The sequence below is a fragment of the Leopardus geoffroyi genome, chromosome A2 (assembly GCF_018350155.1).
Source record: "Leopardus geoffroyi isolate Oge1 chromosome A2, O.geoffroyi_Oge1_pat1.0, whole genome shotgun sequence".
NCBI lineage: Eukaryota > Metazoa > Chordata > Mammalia > Carnivora > Felidae > Leopardus > Leopardus geoffroyi.
In genome coordinates, this window is record NC_059331.1 from 91,052,795 (window position 1) to 91,068,423 (window position 15,629).

Consider the following 15,629-nt stretch of genomic DNA (forward strand, 5'->3'; position numbering starts at 1 on the left):
TGTATCACCATGGATGAAGACCTTAATAATTATTTTCCCAACACTCTTATTAAGTAGCGCAAACCACTCTGTGGTTGTCCCTTTTATAAAGCAACAGTATTGATTTCTTAACTGGATAATCAATGAAAGCTAGCACCAAAATCCTTCTTTATTAGCAAATATACCTGGGATCTATTGACCTCCTCTGGTGATTCTCTTTAAGACGATTCTGCTCTTCCCCATAAGCTTGCAATCTACCCACTTCAAGGGAAAATAGTATTTATTCAAGAAGAGTATCGGGTTGGTTGCCTTTAGCTGGGCCATTGTCTACAGGGTACTTATTTTGAAGCATTGCTCATGCTTGTGCTTTTTTAAACAGACTACAATGAGAGCTCCTCAGCTGTCCATTCAAACATGTCCCTTGAATTGTTCCAAAAACGTTCCTCTCTCTTTTTCAGAGGATGTGTCATTTTTTTCAGTCTTTCTTGCCGACCTGGAGCATATTTTAACTGAAATGACAGGTATTAGTTGACCCGGCTGTTGTGTCCCTGAGTGTTAAAGTGACCTCAGCAACAAATGGGGGCCTGGGTTAGATGGCATCTAAAAAATGAGCTCATAGAAAGGGCAGAAGAGAGCCTTGAAAGGATCTCACTACCTCTCTCTCATGCCCAGGATAGTCAGACCCTTTTACAGGCAATATCCATATCTCAGGACCTTTCTAGAGAGTCATTGTGACATTAGTATCATGACACGGATTTGGAATGCCATGCATTGCTTCCATCATGTCTCTGATCAGAATAACTCCTTAAACTAAATCCCTTGCAGTAGGGATTTCACGGAGTTTATCTAGATGGGGCAAGGGGAACGGCACATCAAGACACCACTCTCTTATTCCTCCACCAATTCCACGGCGCAAAAGCGGTCCGCCACTGGCCAGTTTGAATTAAACATTGCCCTCCCTCCCAATGATTCATTTCTTTTTTAAATTCAAATGCTTTAGGAAGAGTCACACACGAATTGCTCGTCTTATTATAACAGCATTAGAAAAATAATCGAAGGACTTGGAGATACAAAAGCCTTCATGCAGTTAACTATGTCCAAGTCTCAGACAGACTGCTGGATGGAAAATTTTATACTTTTTCTGTGGATCAATAAGGTGAACCTAGAGGAGAGTTTCTCAGCCTTGGCAGTATTGGGCTGGTGCTGCCCTTGTGCTTGGGAGGTTTATTTAGCAGCATCACCGGCCTCTACCCGCTAGACTCGATGCCGGCAGCACCTGAAGTTGTGACATCCAAAAATGTTCCCATGCCTTGCCAAATCACAGAGCTATGGCCCTTCCCAACCGGCAATCACTGATCTAGAACAAGGCGCATTTAGGGCCGACATAAGGGAGATGTCCTAGAAATGAAACAGCAGGGGGTGTGAGGAAGTGAGTCCTCTGTCACTGGGGTTATTCAAGCAAAACTGGCCCATTTTTGAAAGTGAAGCAGCATGTTCATGTTGGTATTTGAACTATATGGCATTTAAGGGCATTTCTCGCGTAACCAAAATGCTCTACTATTGCGATACAAGGGATTACCACAGAAGTAGTATCTCAAATATGAAGCAAATAAATAATTGGCTCTTCTCTGTCAGGCTCACTTTGGAGAAGCCCAGCCAATTGTTATTTCACTTGATTATGGTAGTATTTTTTATGAGTTTGTTGAACCTGGCATCTCAATTACCTACATATTACAACCAGGGCTCTCACGAAAATCATTTTTCATCAGAAAATAAGCATCTATTAAGCATTTATATTTTAGGAACATCAAGAATACTATTGTGTAGGGTCTGGGTAACATGGAGCAGACAGAATATAAAATAAAATTTAAAAATAGACCTCTTAGGGGGCTCCTGGGTGGCTCAGTCGGTTAGGCATCTGACTTCAGCTCAGGTCGTGATCTCACGGTCTGTGGGTTCAAGCCCCGTGTCGGGCTCTGTGCTGACAGCTCAGAGCCTGGAGCCTGCTTCGGATTCTGTCTCTCCCTCTCTCTCTGCCCCTCCCTGCCTCATGTCTGTCTCTGCCTTGGAAAAATGAATAAACCTTAAATTTTTTTTTTTTTTTTTAAATAGACCTCTTAGGAGTCCCTGAGGCCTGTATAAGCAAAGAAGGAGGTATCAAACCCATATATAAAACAGGCGTAAGAATAGGACCTGAGTATCAATTGACAGCATAAGCCCTAGGAGACCAGAGAGCATGACAGAATGAGCAGAAGGCAGTGGAGATAAACAGGAAAAAGACATTTAGATCAGTGTAAACATCAAGTCTGCCTCTGAAGTCTCCCTGGAAAGTTACTTTCTCATAGTCTCCCAGAGAGGATCTGCACATTCTTTCATGAAAGAGAGAACACAGTGTTTCTTCCACCTGGGATGTAATGTTCTTCAGCTGTCTGTAGGCCTTCCCAAACCCCACCTACCTTCAGTTCTCACTTCCAACCCTACCCTTCTTGAGAAACGCCTCCCGAGCTCCCACAACGTAAACACACATCACCACTACTATCTTATTAAATACCATTGTTTATTTGCAGATGTAGTTTTCCACCAACCGATAAGCCACGTGAGTTTAGGAAATGCATCCTTTTGCCTGTGTACTGAGGGCACCAAGGATAATGCCTCTACCAGGTAAACAAATCTCGGACTCGGGGGGGTCACAGCCACGACCCACCTATTCCAGATTAGTCTAGGTGTTCATAAGTTTCAAATAAGCATTTTCTTACAATGGAAAACTGGGTTTGATGCAAAAGGACGATGATGTAGCAAAGTGAGAATGTGGGACAAAAGTTTCCCCCCCACTCTCCCCTCCTCTACTGCCTGCACATGGGCCACAAAAGATACCTTGATTTCAGTATCAAAAGATACCACAAAGATACACAAATGGGTTCTACTTCGTTTGCGTTTAGAGTTGTCCAGAGACAACTAACCAAGTTCACAGAGCTGGGCACCCATGGCCATTCCAGATGAGGAGAGGGCTCTGTTCTTAGTCCACACAGAGTCATCAGAGGGCCAAGTATTGCCACAGCCTATGCTCATAGCTAATGCAGAAGAGGAGGAAACATCATCCTGACCTCAACAAAGGCAGAGTGACAGCATTAGAAATCCATTCACTAATCCATCTGTAGTGTGTCCATCACCAGAAAAGTAAAGATGATAGTTGTATTTAGTAAGTTTAATATTGCAGATACAATGATCATGGCACAGATATGCTACAACTATACATTTTTAGCAAGGCTTTCCTAAAATTTTAATTTCAGCTCGGTGATTTACAACTCTGCATGCAGACAGGGTTCATTTAAGCCTTCATTGCCTCTTTCCTCATGTCTAAGTTGGAGATATTAATGGTACTCTCTTCCTGGTAATTATAGGAATTATAATACATTTAAAAACAGCAAAAATAGTGTTTCACACATAATGAACATTTAACATTTTAGATTTTAGTAGATATTATTATTGATATTATTAGTTTTTAAGTTTATTTATTTTGAGAGAGACAGGGACAGCGTGAGTAGGGGAGGGACAAAGAGAGAGGGAGAGAGAGGATCCCAAGCAGGCTCCAGGCTGTTGGTGCAGAGCCTGACGTGGGGCTCAAACCCATAAACTATACGATTGCGACCTGAGCTGAAGTCAGACACTTAACTGACTGAGCCACCCAGGCACCTCTGGTATTATTATATCATTATTATATGGTAGTTTGTTTTTGTTTTTTTAACTTTTAACAACTACAGTCCAAGAGAAACAGTTCTTGGAGGCATTGGGGGTCATTCAAGGTGAAGTCTCTACTACTTTGCAAATAGTGGAAACAACATTAGGATCCTGAGAGCTTGCCTCCCACACTGCTATCCTGATCATCCCCTCACAGAGCCAAAGCTTCAGGAAACTCCAACTCAAAAGTTATCTCAAATAGAATCTTTTTATTTATTTCCTTTCCAGACTTTTCATTCTAAAGCAATTTCACAAAGCTGATTGTTTTGAAACCTCCCCTCATTGTTCCTGCTTCCCCTCCTCAAAAAAAAAAAAAAAAAAAAAAAAAAAAAAAAAAAAAAAGGCAATACTGTTCAAGGACTTTATCACCGGGAGGGAGGCAACAGCAATTTTAAAGTGCTTTTGTTAACATTGTTTCATTGTAGAAATTTCTCACCAGAGGTAATTATCTAAGATGCGCTGGTTGGTTGGTTTTGTTGTTGTTTTTTTTTTTTCCTTTGCTTTGGGGTTAATTTATTCCTTAATTAATTCCCCTTCTGTCGTGTTTATTTGGAAACTACTCTTGTGAAAAACAAGAGGTTACCATCAGGACCACTGTCCAATGGGCAAGAGAATGGCCCATGGCTGAGAACCAGCTTTTTTTTGCCATCACATGTCTTTGACGGAGGTCATAGGATGAAATGCAAGGAATACAGACATTCCTGACATATCAGCAAGTGTTTTATACTGTGAAATAGATGAATAGGTAAGCTAATTGAATTAGGACTCCTGACACCTTTAGCTAAACCTAAGATGTGATTTTGCTTTAACAACACCAAGTTCTCTTTTCAAATTACCATTAAACATGTGCCTTTTAAATGGATCAATACATAAGGCTCAGGATTTCAATACGGAAGGAGCCAACACTTGGCAGTTTATGATAATGAAAGTTCATTGATTTAATGTAGTAGAAGTGCTTTTACTGGTCTATGAAAAATGCAGTTGAAAACTTACAGAGTGTTTTTCTAATTAATGGACTTTGGAAATTTAAGAATAGTGTTCCAGAAACACTTGGAGTTAAATTCTAAGCAAACGTTGATACTCCAGGCAGTATATCAGTGGGACTTTGGACACTGAAATTGTGGTGTTGCTATTTTTGACATCACCACCTGGTATGTTATGGAAATCCCTCTGTTACTAGTGACAAACCCTTGATTCTTGCCAGCTCTGACTTTACCTTCCAATAGAGGGAACTGCAACACAGGGGAGAATACAATAGAAGCAAACACTTTCAAAAACTATATTCCAGATTTAGACCGGATTTCCTTGCCAAGTGGTCAGAATGGCAAAGCATCTTGAAACATTTGCCATCACTTAATAGGGCTGAATTTGTAGGGCATGCATCCCAGGGACCCATTGCTTTCTCCCAGGCACTGTGCCTCCGGTTTGGGGAGCTGCCATCAGGTTCACAGTGAGGCCTCGTAGGACACAAACCAGGCAATTAAGCTTCCCCAATGCGGAAAACAGATGTGACTGAACACATCATCTACAATTTGTTCAGAATTTTTCCATTGAAAGTACCTTTCCGTAGAAGTAAAAACTATACGTATGTCGTAAGCACATCTCACCTATGCTTACACAGTAGTTTTAAGGAATATCACTGGGAACCAGATTTAAAGAAGTCCAACAGCCCACACAAGTTGCTGCCATCCAGCAAATTTCAACTGTTACCAATGGCCACTGAACGGACTCTCAGTGTTCATTTCCACGTTAAAGAAAGACTTTAGCAGGGATTTAAAAGTTCTTTACCCTTTCTATTCTGTCCAACGACCAGTATTATTTATGACCTGCTTCTTTCCAAGAAGGATTGAAGGTGGCCTGTAAGGGCACGAACAGGATAACAAAGAAGACACAAGTATTTGAGTACTGCCAACCAAATAAAAGAGGTTTTTTTTAAGTTTGTTTGTTTGTTTGTTTATGAGAAAGAGAGAGAGAGAGCAGGAGCAGGGGAGAAGCTGAGAAAGAGAAAGAGAATCCCCACGAGGGTCTGGTACAGAGCTCAATGCGGGGCTCCATTTCACAAACCATGAGATCATGACCTGAGCCAAAATCAAGAGTTGGGTGCTCCACCGACTGAACCACCCAGGGGCCCCTCCAAATAAAACAGTTTTAGGTGGGCTGAGATTTTCCATTAAACCTCCAATCTTGATATTTCGAGTATGAACTTATTCATCATTACTGGGGTTACATGAACTCACAGCCTAAGTCAGGATGAGTGTTTTGTTAATCTCATTACCTTTCCCTGACTCTTTCTTTTCAAGTTGAATGTCATACAGTACAGCGTTTTTGTATTTATTTTTCTTTTTTTTTATTCGAGTATTCGAGAGAAAGAGAGAAAGAGAGAGGGAACATGAGTGGGAGAGGGGCAGAGAGAGAGAGAGAGAGAGAGAGAGAGAGAATCTTAAGCAGGCTCCATGCTGAGTATGCCTTGATCCCACGAATCACGAGATCATGACCTGAGCCAAAATTAAGAGCCAGACACACTCAACCGACTGAGCCACCCAGGCACCCCACTATAGCCTTTTTTTTTTAAACACAACTTTAAAAGTCACGTCATTCCCTTAATTAAAAATTTTAATGGTTTTATTTTGTAAACAAATCCAAAAATGTTTAGCACATGCTAAAATCCAACATGTTTAGCACAGCATATAAAACACTTAGCAGTGTAGCCACAGTCCCTCTGTTCTTTGCCTTCTACTAAATACTGCAAGACACTTGGTGCCCTGATAATACTAAACTATCGGATACTATTAAAACAAAGACCCTTCTCTATGTATTCTTACATCCTTCTCTCTTTCTCTGGTGACGTTTCACTGATCCTTCAAGATCAAGCCTACAAGTTTCCTCTCCATGAGGGCCTGCCATGACTCACCTGAGTGTTATTAGTTGCTCGTTCACCTGTGTTTTTGTATAAGTTTGTATACACGTACCTCAAAATTTTAAACCTTGGTTATGTTTTTTCTTTCTTGCACCAGACTATAATTTCATGGAAGGCAGTATGGGTACCTTACTCATGACAGAAAAATCTAAAGTTTACAAGAGTGCCTTATACCATTGGCACTGATCAAAGTCCGCTGAATGAATGACTGCTGGGTGAGATGTTACCATCATCTCTATCACTTTCTGAGCCTTTGCTAAGTGCCAGCCCCTGAGTTCAATACTTCACTTGTGTTGTCATTTCATCCTCACATAACTTCTCAAGCAAGGGACTACTATTATTTCCTTTCTACAGACGAGATAACTGAATCTTAAAGGAGTTAAAACAATTCGCCTAAGGTCACACAACTGGCGAGGGAAGGAGCGGGCTTCCAAACGTCGGCCTCTTTGATTCCGCTCCAGCGCAGTGAACCACTACACTATTTGCTTTTCTTCCTGACACCTCTGTTGAAGTAGTGAACAGCCAAAGGGGAAACCGTGAATAACACAGTTCTATTTGCTACAAATAATGTGGTATGTGACCTTCTGCCCTAAATTATTGCCCCAGGACCTCAGGAGGAAATAGTAACCTTTTTTTTGTTCAACCGGGCCTTAGCCCTCATCTGCCCCCAGGCGTAGCAACAACTTTTGGCCTTTGGTTAACAGCTAACAAGGAAAGAACTGCCTCTCTCATTGGTACGACTATATTTGTCATGTTGTCGTTAGGCAAGTCACTTCAGGGGTCACAGAAAACATGGTTTAATGAAACTTGTGGCTCTGTTAAATCCTCGAACAGGCATTGTCGAAAATCAATCCCCGAGGTACGAAAAGACCTGCTTCTAACGGATCTGTCGGTGTCAAGTCCCCCTGGGAGCCATGCTTTTGCAGGTGTTACTGGCAAACACTAACACACTCTGGACGAGATCCGACATGATCCCGTTGTTAGTGACTGGAACCCAAATGAATTCGGTTCCATGATTTCTCTCGAAAATTAATTCATGGAGAAAAAGGGGAGCAAAAGTCAGATGCCAACCGATTCAGTCGGCAAAATACTTTCTGGCTCTTCTTCTAAGCACGTGCTAAGTCAGGATGGAAACAAAGTTATTCCTCCAATAGTGCCGTGTTAGGAAGGGAGCAAGACAGAGCAGCATTGTCACCATGAGAAACCCGACATATCTTATAATACTGGTCCCCCAAAAAAACATGATTCGAGGAGTCCTATGTGGTTTGCATATCATTTCAGTTTTGAGAGCACCCAAATGGGTAACCTTTCTATTCATAAATCCATTTGCCACGAATGGAGAAAATGAAAGTATATTATTGTCCGGGTTGTAAGCCACAGGCGTTGAGTGCAGCGATTTCGGGAGAGGTTGGGATAGAAATCAGGGTAACTTCAAGGCATTTTTGTAAGTTTTCGCCACAGATAAAGAATCCTTTGTCTGGACTGCCCCTACAAAATCATCAGGACTGAGTCAGGCTGTTGAATGGGAAAGGCAGCATGAACCTTTGACTAGTGTTCGGGGGGCCACGGCATGCAAGAGTTGGTGACTTTTGCAGATTATACTGAGTAAACTGGCATTTGCTACACTCTATTATGTGATTTCCTAAATCCAGATTAATCTCTGGCCTTCAGTCATGGGCTGTAGTCAACTGTTTCCATGCAAAATGTTCCCAGATGTGCTGCAGGTAGGGCAGTCCAAAAAAAAAAAAATGACTAATCCTTTCCGCAGTAACAATATGATTGGCATCCTTTATGGGCAGATAACTCATGTGATGTGAACAGCTTGGATTCCTCAGGCGGTTTCTCAACAATATACCACCTCCAGTTGCAGTTTAAAATACAAACCAATCCGGGATTTTGTACAGCTGACAGTGCAACATGGTCATTCGGAAGAGCAGGGTCGGTGAGGTCTCTTACCATCACCACTTTCATAACCTGCTTCGTGTACTCACGTGGGTTATGAGGTAGCAGACGGTTCCAAGTGCAGCCCTCAGTGTTTCTCTTCCAGACTTACATATAATCGCTTAATTAAAAGGACGGAGCCAAGCATTCAGGACTGCACGTGTGATAAAACAGCTGAAGTTGTTGGCTTAATCTTAGAAAACAGCCCCAAAGAGATAGATGAACGGCCAAGAATGCAAAGGCAAACCCATGGTGGCTATTATTGAATCTCCTGATTCCCAGGACAGCCACAACGAGTTATTTTTCAAATGCATATACTTCAGCCGTATAGACAGTGTTTCTCTCGGAAAGTAAACATTTGATGCCTCTCACCATCTGGAGCTTTTGTAGGTAAGTACAGGTCCACACAAAAATGAGTTATCGGTGTTCCCTTTAATGTATTAGCACAGTCTCCGAAGCCAATGACACTGTAAGTTCTGAAAGGCATCCTTGTGAAGGGACAATCTCTTGAGTGGGAAATCTATTTCCACTAGACTCTAAACTTGCACACGCCTTTCTGTCTTCTGTTGAGAAAAATATGTGGCACGGTGCCACCGCAGAAGGCACAAAGCTCATGTTTGAAAGGGGTACATCACAGACATCCTGAACGGGAAGAGGGACCGCAGGGTTGATGTGGAGCCTCACAGGTGACAGAAATTTCCAATCCATATTCCCTTTTCACATCAAAGAACAGACTACCTGAGCTCTTTTTCACAGTTCATACTCTTTCGCTCTCTTGATGAGGACATCACTGAAATGAAGCATGACACCCAGAGTACTAAAAAGAAGAGTCTCCCTGACTTGCTAAAAAATGTTGAGAGAAGTAAAACTTTCAGAAACATTGGTCTTTAACTCAAAATACTCAACGGCACATAAGGATGGTTTTGATGCCGACAGTAGCATCACTCCACAATCAGCCATTGACTATCGGAAAGGTAAAGTTGTAGACATTCCCAAGAAAGAATAAGTGAGCAACTGATGACAGTTCTGAGTGTTTGGCTGCTTAATGTGTCTTGTATATGATGCATTTGCCTCCAGAAAAAAAAACAACTTCTCTTACCAGCAGATCCTAATATCAGTTCATTTGGTGAAGCCTGCCTTAGATATACATTTATATGACCCCTACTTTAGGTATATGTTGTTTGAGAATTGAGGTTTCAGGGCTAAGGCCCTTAGTTTGTTTTTCTCAGCATGAAAGACAGTTTTACACCCTAAAGGGAATTGGTCTGATGACCAGATCCAGTTGATATAATATTGACTTCCTTTTATAGACTCCCAGTTGGTGACACAGAAATAATGTGAAGAAATCGGTTTTAATCATACGAAATACTCTGCTTCAGATTCCTAAACGTCTAAGCCAATTCCATGTCTTATGTGTCACCTCATTTTAGTGCAAAATTGAATGTAATTAGTGAAGGATCCATATTGCACAGCAAATTGTTTATCAATAGTGTTCGAGATTATCTTTACACTGCCTGTTGGTGGCCAGTTATTTTCTTCCCACAGAAATCTACCCTTGTAACAGAAAAGATTACATGGGAGAGTAGCAAACTACCAACTCATTCAGCAATTCATTCATTTAACAAACATTATGGAGCATCTCTATACTCTGCAAGGCATTGAGGAAACAGAAATTAACAATACAAAACCCCTGTCCTTACGAGTCCTCATACCAGTGGAGGAATTAGGGAACAGAAATCACCATATAATTTGATTAGTGCTATGAAGAAAATATGTACAAGAAAAAGAGTCTCGGCTTGACATGAGGTATCAAGAAAGAAGGGACCTTTGAATGGATTAGCTGAGCTGACAAGTGGTGGAGGTTATCTTAAGCAGAAGGAACGCCATGTGCAAAGGCATGTAGATTTGAGAACATCGTATGTAGTGAATGTGAAGCATAGACACAGAACATAATAAATAGGGGGAAACCACACAGAACTGAGCTCATCTGGAGGGGGAAGAATGGGAGAACGATGGCAGATGTTCAACAACAGGGAACACTGGCCTGATGGACAACTATTGCAGATGAAGCCCATGCTAAATAACCCCTTGCAACTACAAAAATGAGGAAAATACAAGAAATCTTAATTTTAGATCATGTCATTTGCTAAATAATAGTAACCTGGCCAAGTCCAGCATCCTAAATGTTTCTCCTCAAGCCAACTGAGTCAATATATTAGTGACTTGCTGGGTTACAATGAAAACACGGCAATAGCTAGCCCTACCTAAATTCAAACCACCCAGAAAATGGACACCCCAAGGTGTCTGACCACTGAACATAAAACTGTAATACATGCTACATGGGAGAAGGGGTTCGATTAAACCTGCATGCAGCCTCTCCAGGCCTAGGAGATAACAGGCTGTGCCATAAGGTCATTGTGTTTCTCGCACAAATCACGAAGTCAAACGTGATCATGATATTTATAGCTTGAAGCTTTCGACCTCACAGTTAAAATTTCCCAGTGGATTCTCAGACAACTGCTGTTATCTCTGAAGATGGCCAGTCAGAAAGCAAATGCTTATGGAACCACTGCAAAATACAGACTGAAAAATGAAAACAAAAAGTAATATATAAATATATATAAATAGACACATATATATATATATTATTTGATAACACACACTCTGATAACAAGGAATGATGACTCATGGTCCTCAAATCAAGGAGTTAAGGCCTTCAGAAATTTAAAAGAAGACAAGCATGTTATAACTTGAAATATACCAGTGCTATTGCATAGTGAGAATAATTGCAGATGACAGAGGTTCAGAGCTGGGGTTGCAGAATGGATTAAGTGTGGGACGTTGAGCACAGGGCCAAAATGCCTGGGATCAAATCCCATCACCTTTGGACTCTATAGCAAGATCCCAAGGCACTCTGTGCCTCAGTTCCTCAGTCTACAAAATAGGATAATGGTAGTATCCATTGCGTAAGATTGTTATGAGGATTAAAGCAGATAATACATCTACAACAGTTAGAACCCTAGCAGGCACGAAACTATTAGCACCATTAAAAATACCAGGGATCTTTAAAAGGTTTCCCCAAAAAGGCAGTCTGCCGACAGTCACTCAGAGAATAGGGACTGTGGGACAGTTCCTCCCTGATGACTTCTGAAGAGTATGAAATGGAATCTAAAGAGAGTAAACCCCTCAATAATCCACCTTTGATTTTAGCCACCCTTGGATTTCTGGTGCTGAACTGCAGCACTCAGCTTTGCATTTGGAACCTCATTTTCCCCTAGTTTTCTTCTCCTTTATTCACTTTTGTCATTTTAACTTGAATTCAGAAATTTACATCTCTCCTATGTTAATATCACCTTACCGCCAGCAAGGGAGTCTAGTCCTTTGGAAAAATCAAGAGATTGGACTTTAATCTTAGTTTTTCTGTTTATTGGTTGTGTAAATTCTGGAAAGCCACCTCACCCTATGAGCTTCAGTTTCCTCACCTATAAAACAAAAGGCTTAGGGCGTCTTCATGGTTCCTTCCAGCTCTAAAATGTGAAGGTCTTGTAGCTTATTTATATTTATCTTCCAAAGTCACTGGTAAAAATTTAACCTTATATACACCTTCTTCCAAACCATTCTCTTTCTCAACCAATTCCTATCGCTGTCCCTTTTCCACAAGAGTGCAAGTAATGTCACTAATGCCTTGTTGAAGTCACGGTCCTCCAGGACTATAATTCTTCCCTAAATAGTTCCACAGAGGTGTTCTCTAGTGAAATCCATTCTTAGTGAATGCATGCTATCCCTTTCTAAGTGCCTGCATGCTCTCTAATGAAAAAACTCTAGGGGCACCTGGATGGCTCAGTCAGTTAAGCATCTGACTTCGGCTCAAGTCATGTTCTCACCACTCGTGAGTTTGAGCCCCGCAGGGGGGTCTGTGCTGACAGCTCAGAGCCTGGAGTCTGCTTCAGATTCTGCTTCTCCCTCTCTCTCTGTCCCTCCCCCACTTTCACTCTGTGTCACTCTCTCTCTCAAAAATAAACACGTTAAAAAAAAAAAAAAACTTTATAAACTCTATTCTAGAGAGTTACCAAAACACATCCTGCTTACTGATTTATTTAATCTTAATTTATATTTCTTGAATTTCCCCTTCCTCCTTCTTTTTCACCCTCTGACAGTCCTCCCCTTATTGAATCCTCAAAGATTATTCATGGGGATCCCACAGATTCATCTGCTGTTTCTCCCAGATTTCAGAGCTGGAAGCAAACTCAAATAACATGGGTTATCATGGGCTTTTGTTTAGTCTACTCTCCCACAAAGATGCAAGATAAGATTTTCACTTAATTGTATTACCATCTCCACGTTGGGAAACATTCTCACTGAATAGAGGGAAGAGGCAAGAGGGATTGGGCAAGGTCTTTTCTTTCACCATCTGGAACCAACTTCCCCAGCCAGTAAGTCTCTCTTTTCACGAAGTCTTCTCCTGAAACATAAACACGTAACAGTACCAGCAACAACAAAAATCACTTTGCTCCATTTTCGCATTCTGTGTTTTAGTCTCCCTAATTCTTACAGGTGCATTCCCATCTTTTAGCTGCCCGTGGGGAGGCCCAAGGACCTGACACAGCCCTAGCACCCATCTCTTGTCACTAGCTCTTTTATCACTCAAAGGCCCCCATGGGTTCTTTGGAGACCTTGTCTTTACCGTCTTATCAAAACTATTCTCTACAGTGGGAGTTATTTTTCAAATCTTTCTCCCTTAGGCTATGTACCTTTTTAGAGTCTCTGTCCATGAGAAGTGTATCTCTACTTTTAAACCATTTTTTTTTTTTTTTTTGCTAACGCCTATATAACTCAATCCTCGTTTTCCTCACTCCACTCCTACTAATAATATAATTGGATAGCTTTCTTCCAAAATTTCACATTACCTCCCCATCCTAAAATTGTTCTTCTTTTACTCTTAAAATGATGTCCAGTGTAGGAGTTCCCCTTATTCCTTCATGCTCTCTCAGAGCAACCATATGGCCAGGAAAGCAAGTTAAGAATGCTGCAGATGCCCAAGTTTTAGACAAATGAGATAGGAAACATCCAGCTGACAACTATCTGGAGGTCCCCCAACTCTGGTTCCAAGTTTTATGTTAGTAAGAAAGCTCCTCCTACCAGCAGCTAGACAATCTGTGGTGTAGGCCACGGCACAGCTCGTATTCTTCTCCCCTCTTCTTCCCACCTGGGGCGTCTTTCTGTGCTCCACCCTTCAGATTCATAGTCACACACGATGCAATAGTTCTAATAATTGCAATAATTGCTCTTTGACTCTAGCCCTCCACCCTCCCCAACGTGCGACGGCTCATCGCGGCCCCTTCCCCGTGCAGGGAAACTTTTCCGCGTTGCCATTATTCTATGCATAATTCATTCTATCGTACAGCCTGCCTTATCTGAAAATTGTTTTCAGACATCCTGGAGAGGCAGACACGAAGCCACAGGATCCTATCGGTCAGCAGATAAGAATTCTTTTCCTAAGCAGCTTCTCATTACTTGTACCCCTCTGGGAGAAGAAAGTTTTGGCAGCTTAGGATCCTTTCACTGTGACTCCTAGCTACCAGAAAATAATATTTCTGGGCATTTTTCAGGTCCTTTCATTCTCTGCCTCCCTGAGGGGGTTAAGGTCTTGACGAATATAACTTGAAGATGAGAAAACTGTAGCATCAAGAAGAGATGGCTTCTCCAGTGCTACCCAAAAACACCATTACCAAGGCAAGCCTGAGCGCAGACAGGGCTCTCTCTTACTGCCAGTCTGCAACCATGGTACATAAATCCGAAGGAAGCCAGGTGATCAGTCTAGAAGTAATGACAGTACTTGCTTATTCCCCCATCAATCAGGCTGAGTAAACAAACAGCACTCCTATGTTCAAATGAATCGGTGTTGGCCATTTTGTTCAGGGTCTCCGAGTCCCGATAAAAGAAGAAATAACTGGCATATTAGCCTTCATCCACCCAGCCTCCCAGCCACTTACCTCTATTCCCCCAAATCTATCCGTATCCTAAAATTTCTTTTAGCAGGTTTTTACCAACTGCAAGAAAGATTTGGGCCTTAAATTTGCTTTATCTTGCACGGTAAATGCCAGATTTTCTAGCTGTTCTATTTGTAGTTAAGTGAGAGGGACCAGGATTTGAAATGATATAGAAAACATTTTTGATAGCTCTGGGCTATATCAAGTGTTGGTTTTAATAGCAGGCCAGATCTCCAAGAACATGCTGTGTGGCTGTGTATGAACTTGGCTGTTAGTTTCCTTTGCCAGATGAAATGATGATTAATCAGGACTCAGATGTCAGTTGTTTTATGTTACTTGTGCTCTTTGCTAACAGCTGCCTGTTTCAAGCTGTGCCTCCTACATGTCAAATGTAAACCTGAAACCACAATTTCCAGAAGGAAAATTGCAAAGTACTCATAGCGTATATCAGAATATTCAGTGGTGTTGCTGATTAAAGTACAATTAGTATGTTACGTAACTTAGCTGAAGTCAGTATAGAGACAGGAGGGCTCAGGCTATGTGAAGTATCCAGGAAAAATTAAAATAAACTTGTTAGATGTACATATAATGTGTGCAGAGATTTTAAGATAAATTTTTATGCAAACATTCAATGCATAAAATGCTCCTTGGTAAGCTAGTGTCATTCTCCTTTTTTATTGTGTAATAAATAAACACAGTGAACTACTCCTGGTAGGTGAATTATGACAAATTTAAATTCTTTATTCAAGCCTTAAAATTTTGAAGGAGACGGTTCTTTCTTGATCAGGTCTTTAATACTTCCTAACTTGCTTTTTAATAAAAAATGCCATAAGAATAGCATCTGTATGCTTTCTTTTCACATAGTCTAAACAGAAACAAAATTTTAAAAGGAAAAGGAAAGCAAAGAAAACGTTTGTCAAGCTTTTCAGAAGTTTAGAAAAGCATGTGCCAAAATTTGGAGCGGACCAAAAAGAATTGATTTTTTTTTTCCCTCTTAACCTAGATAATAAATGTCTAATTTGGACTGTCCATGTGGCATCAGGTTCCCAATTTAAACTCTTTCA

At 41.1% G+C, this 15,629-nt stretch overlaps 1 protein-coding gene across 3 annotated transcripts in view; it reads left to right on the forward strand.

The window, feature by feature from the left end:
- GRM3 (glutamate metabotropic receptor 3) overlaps positions 1 to 15,629 on the forward strand; it is a 220,636-nt gene that overhangs the window by 127,038 nt on the left and 77,969 nt on the right. The gene's annotated exons all lie outside the window — the stretch shown is intronic.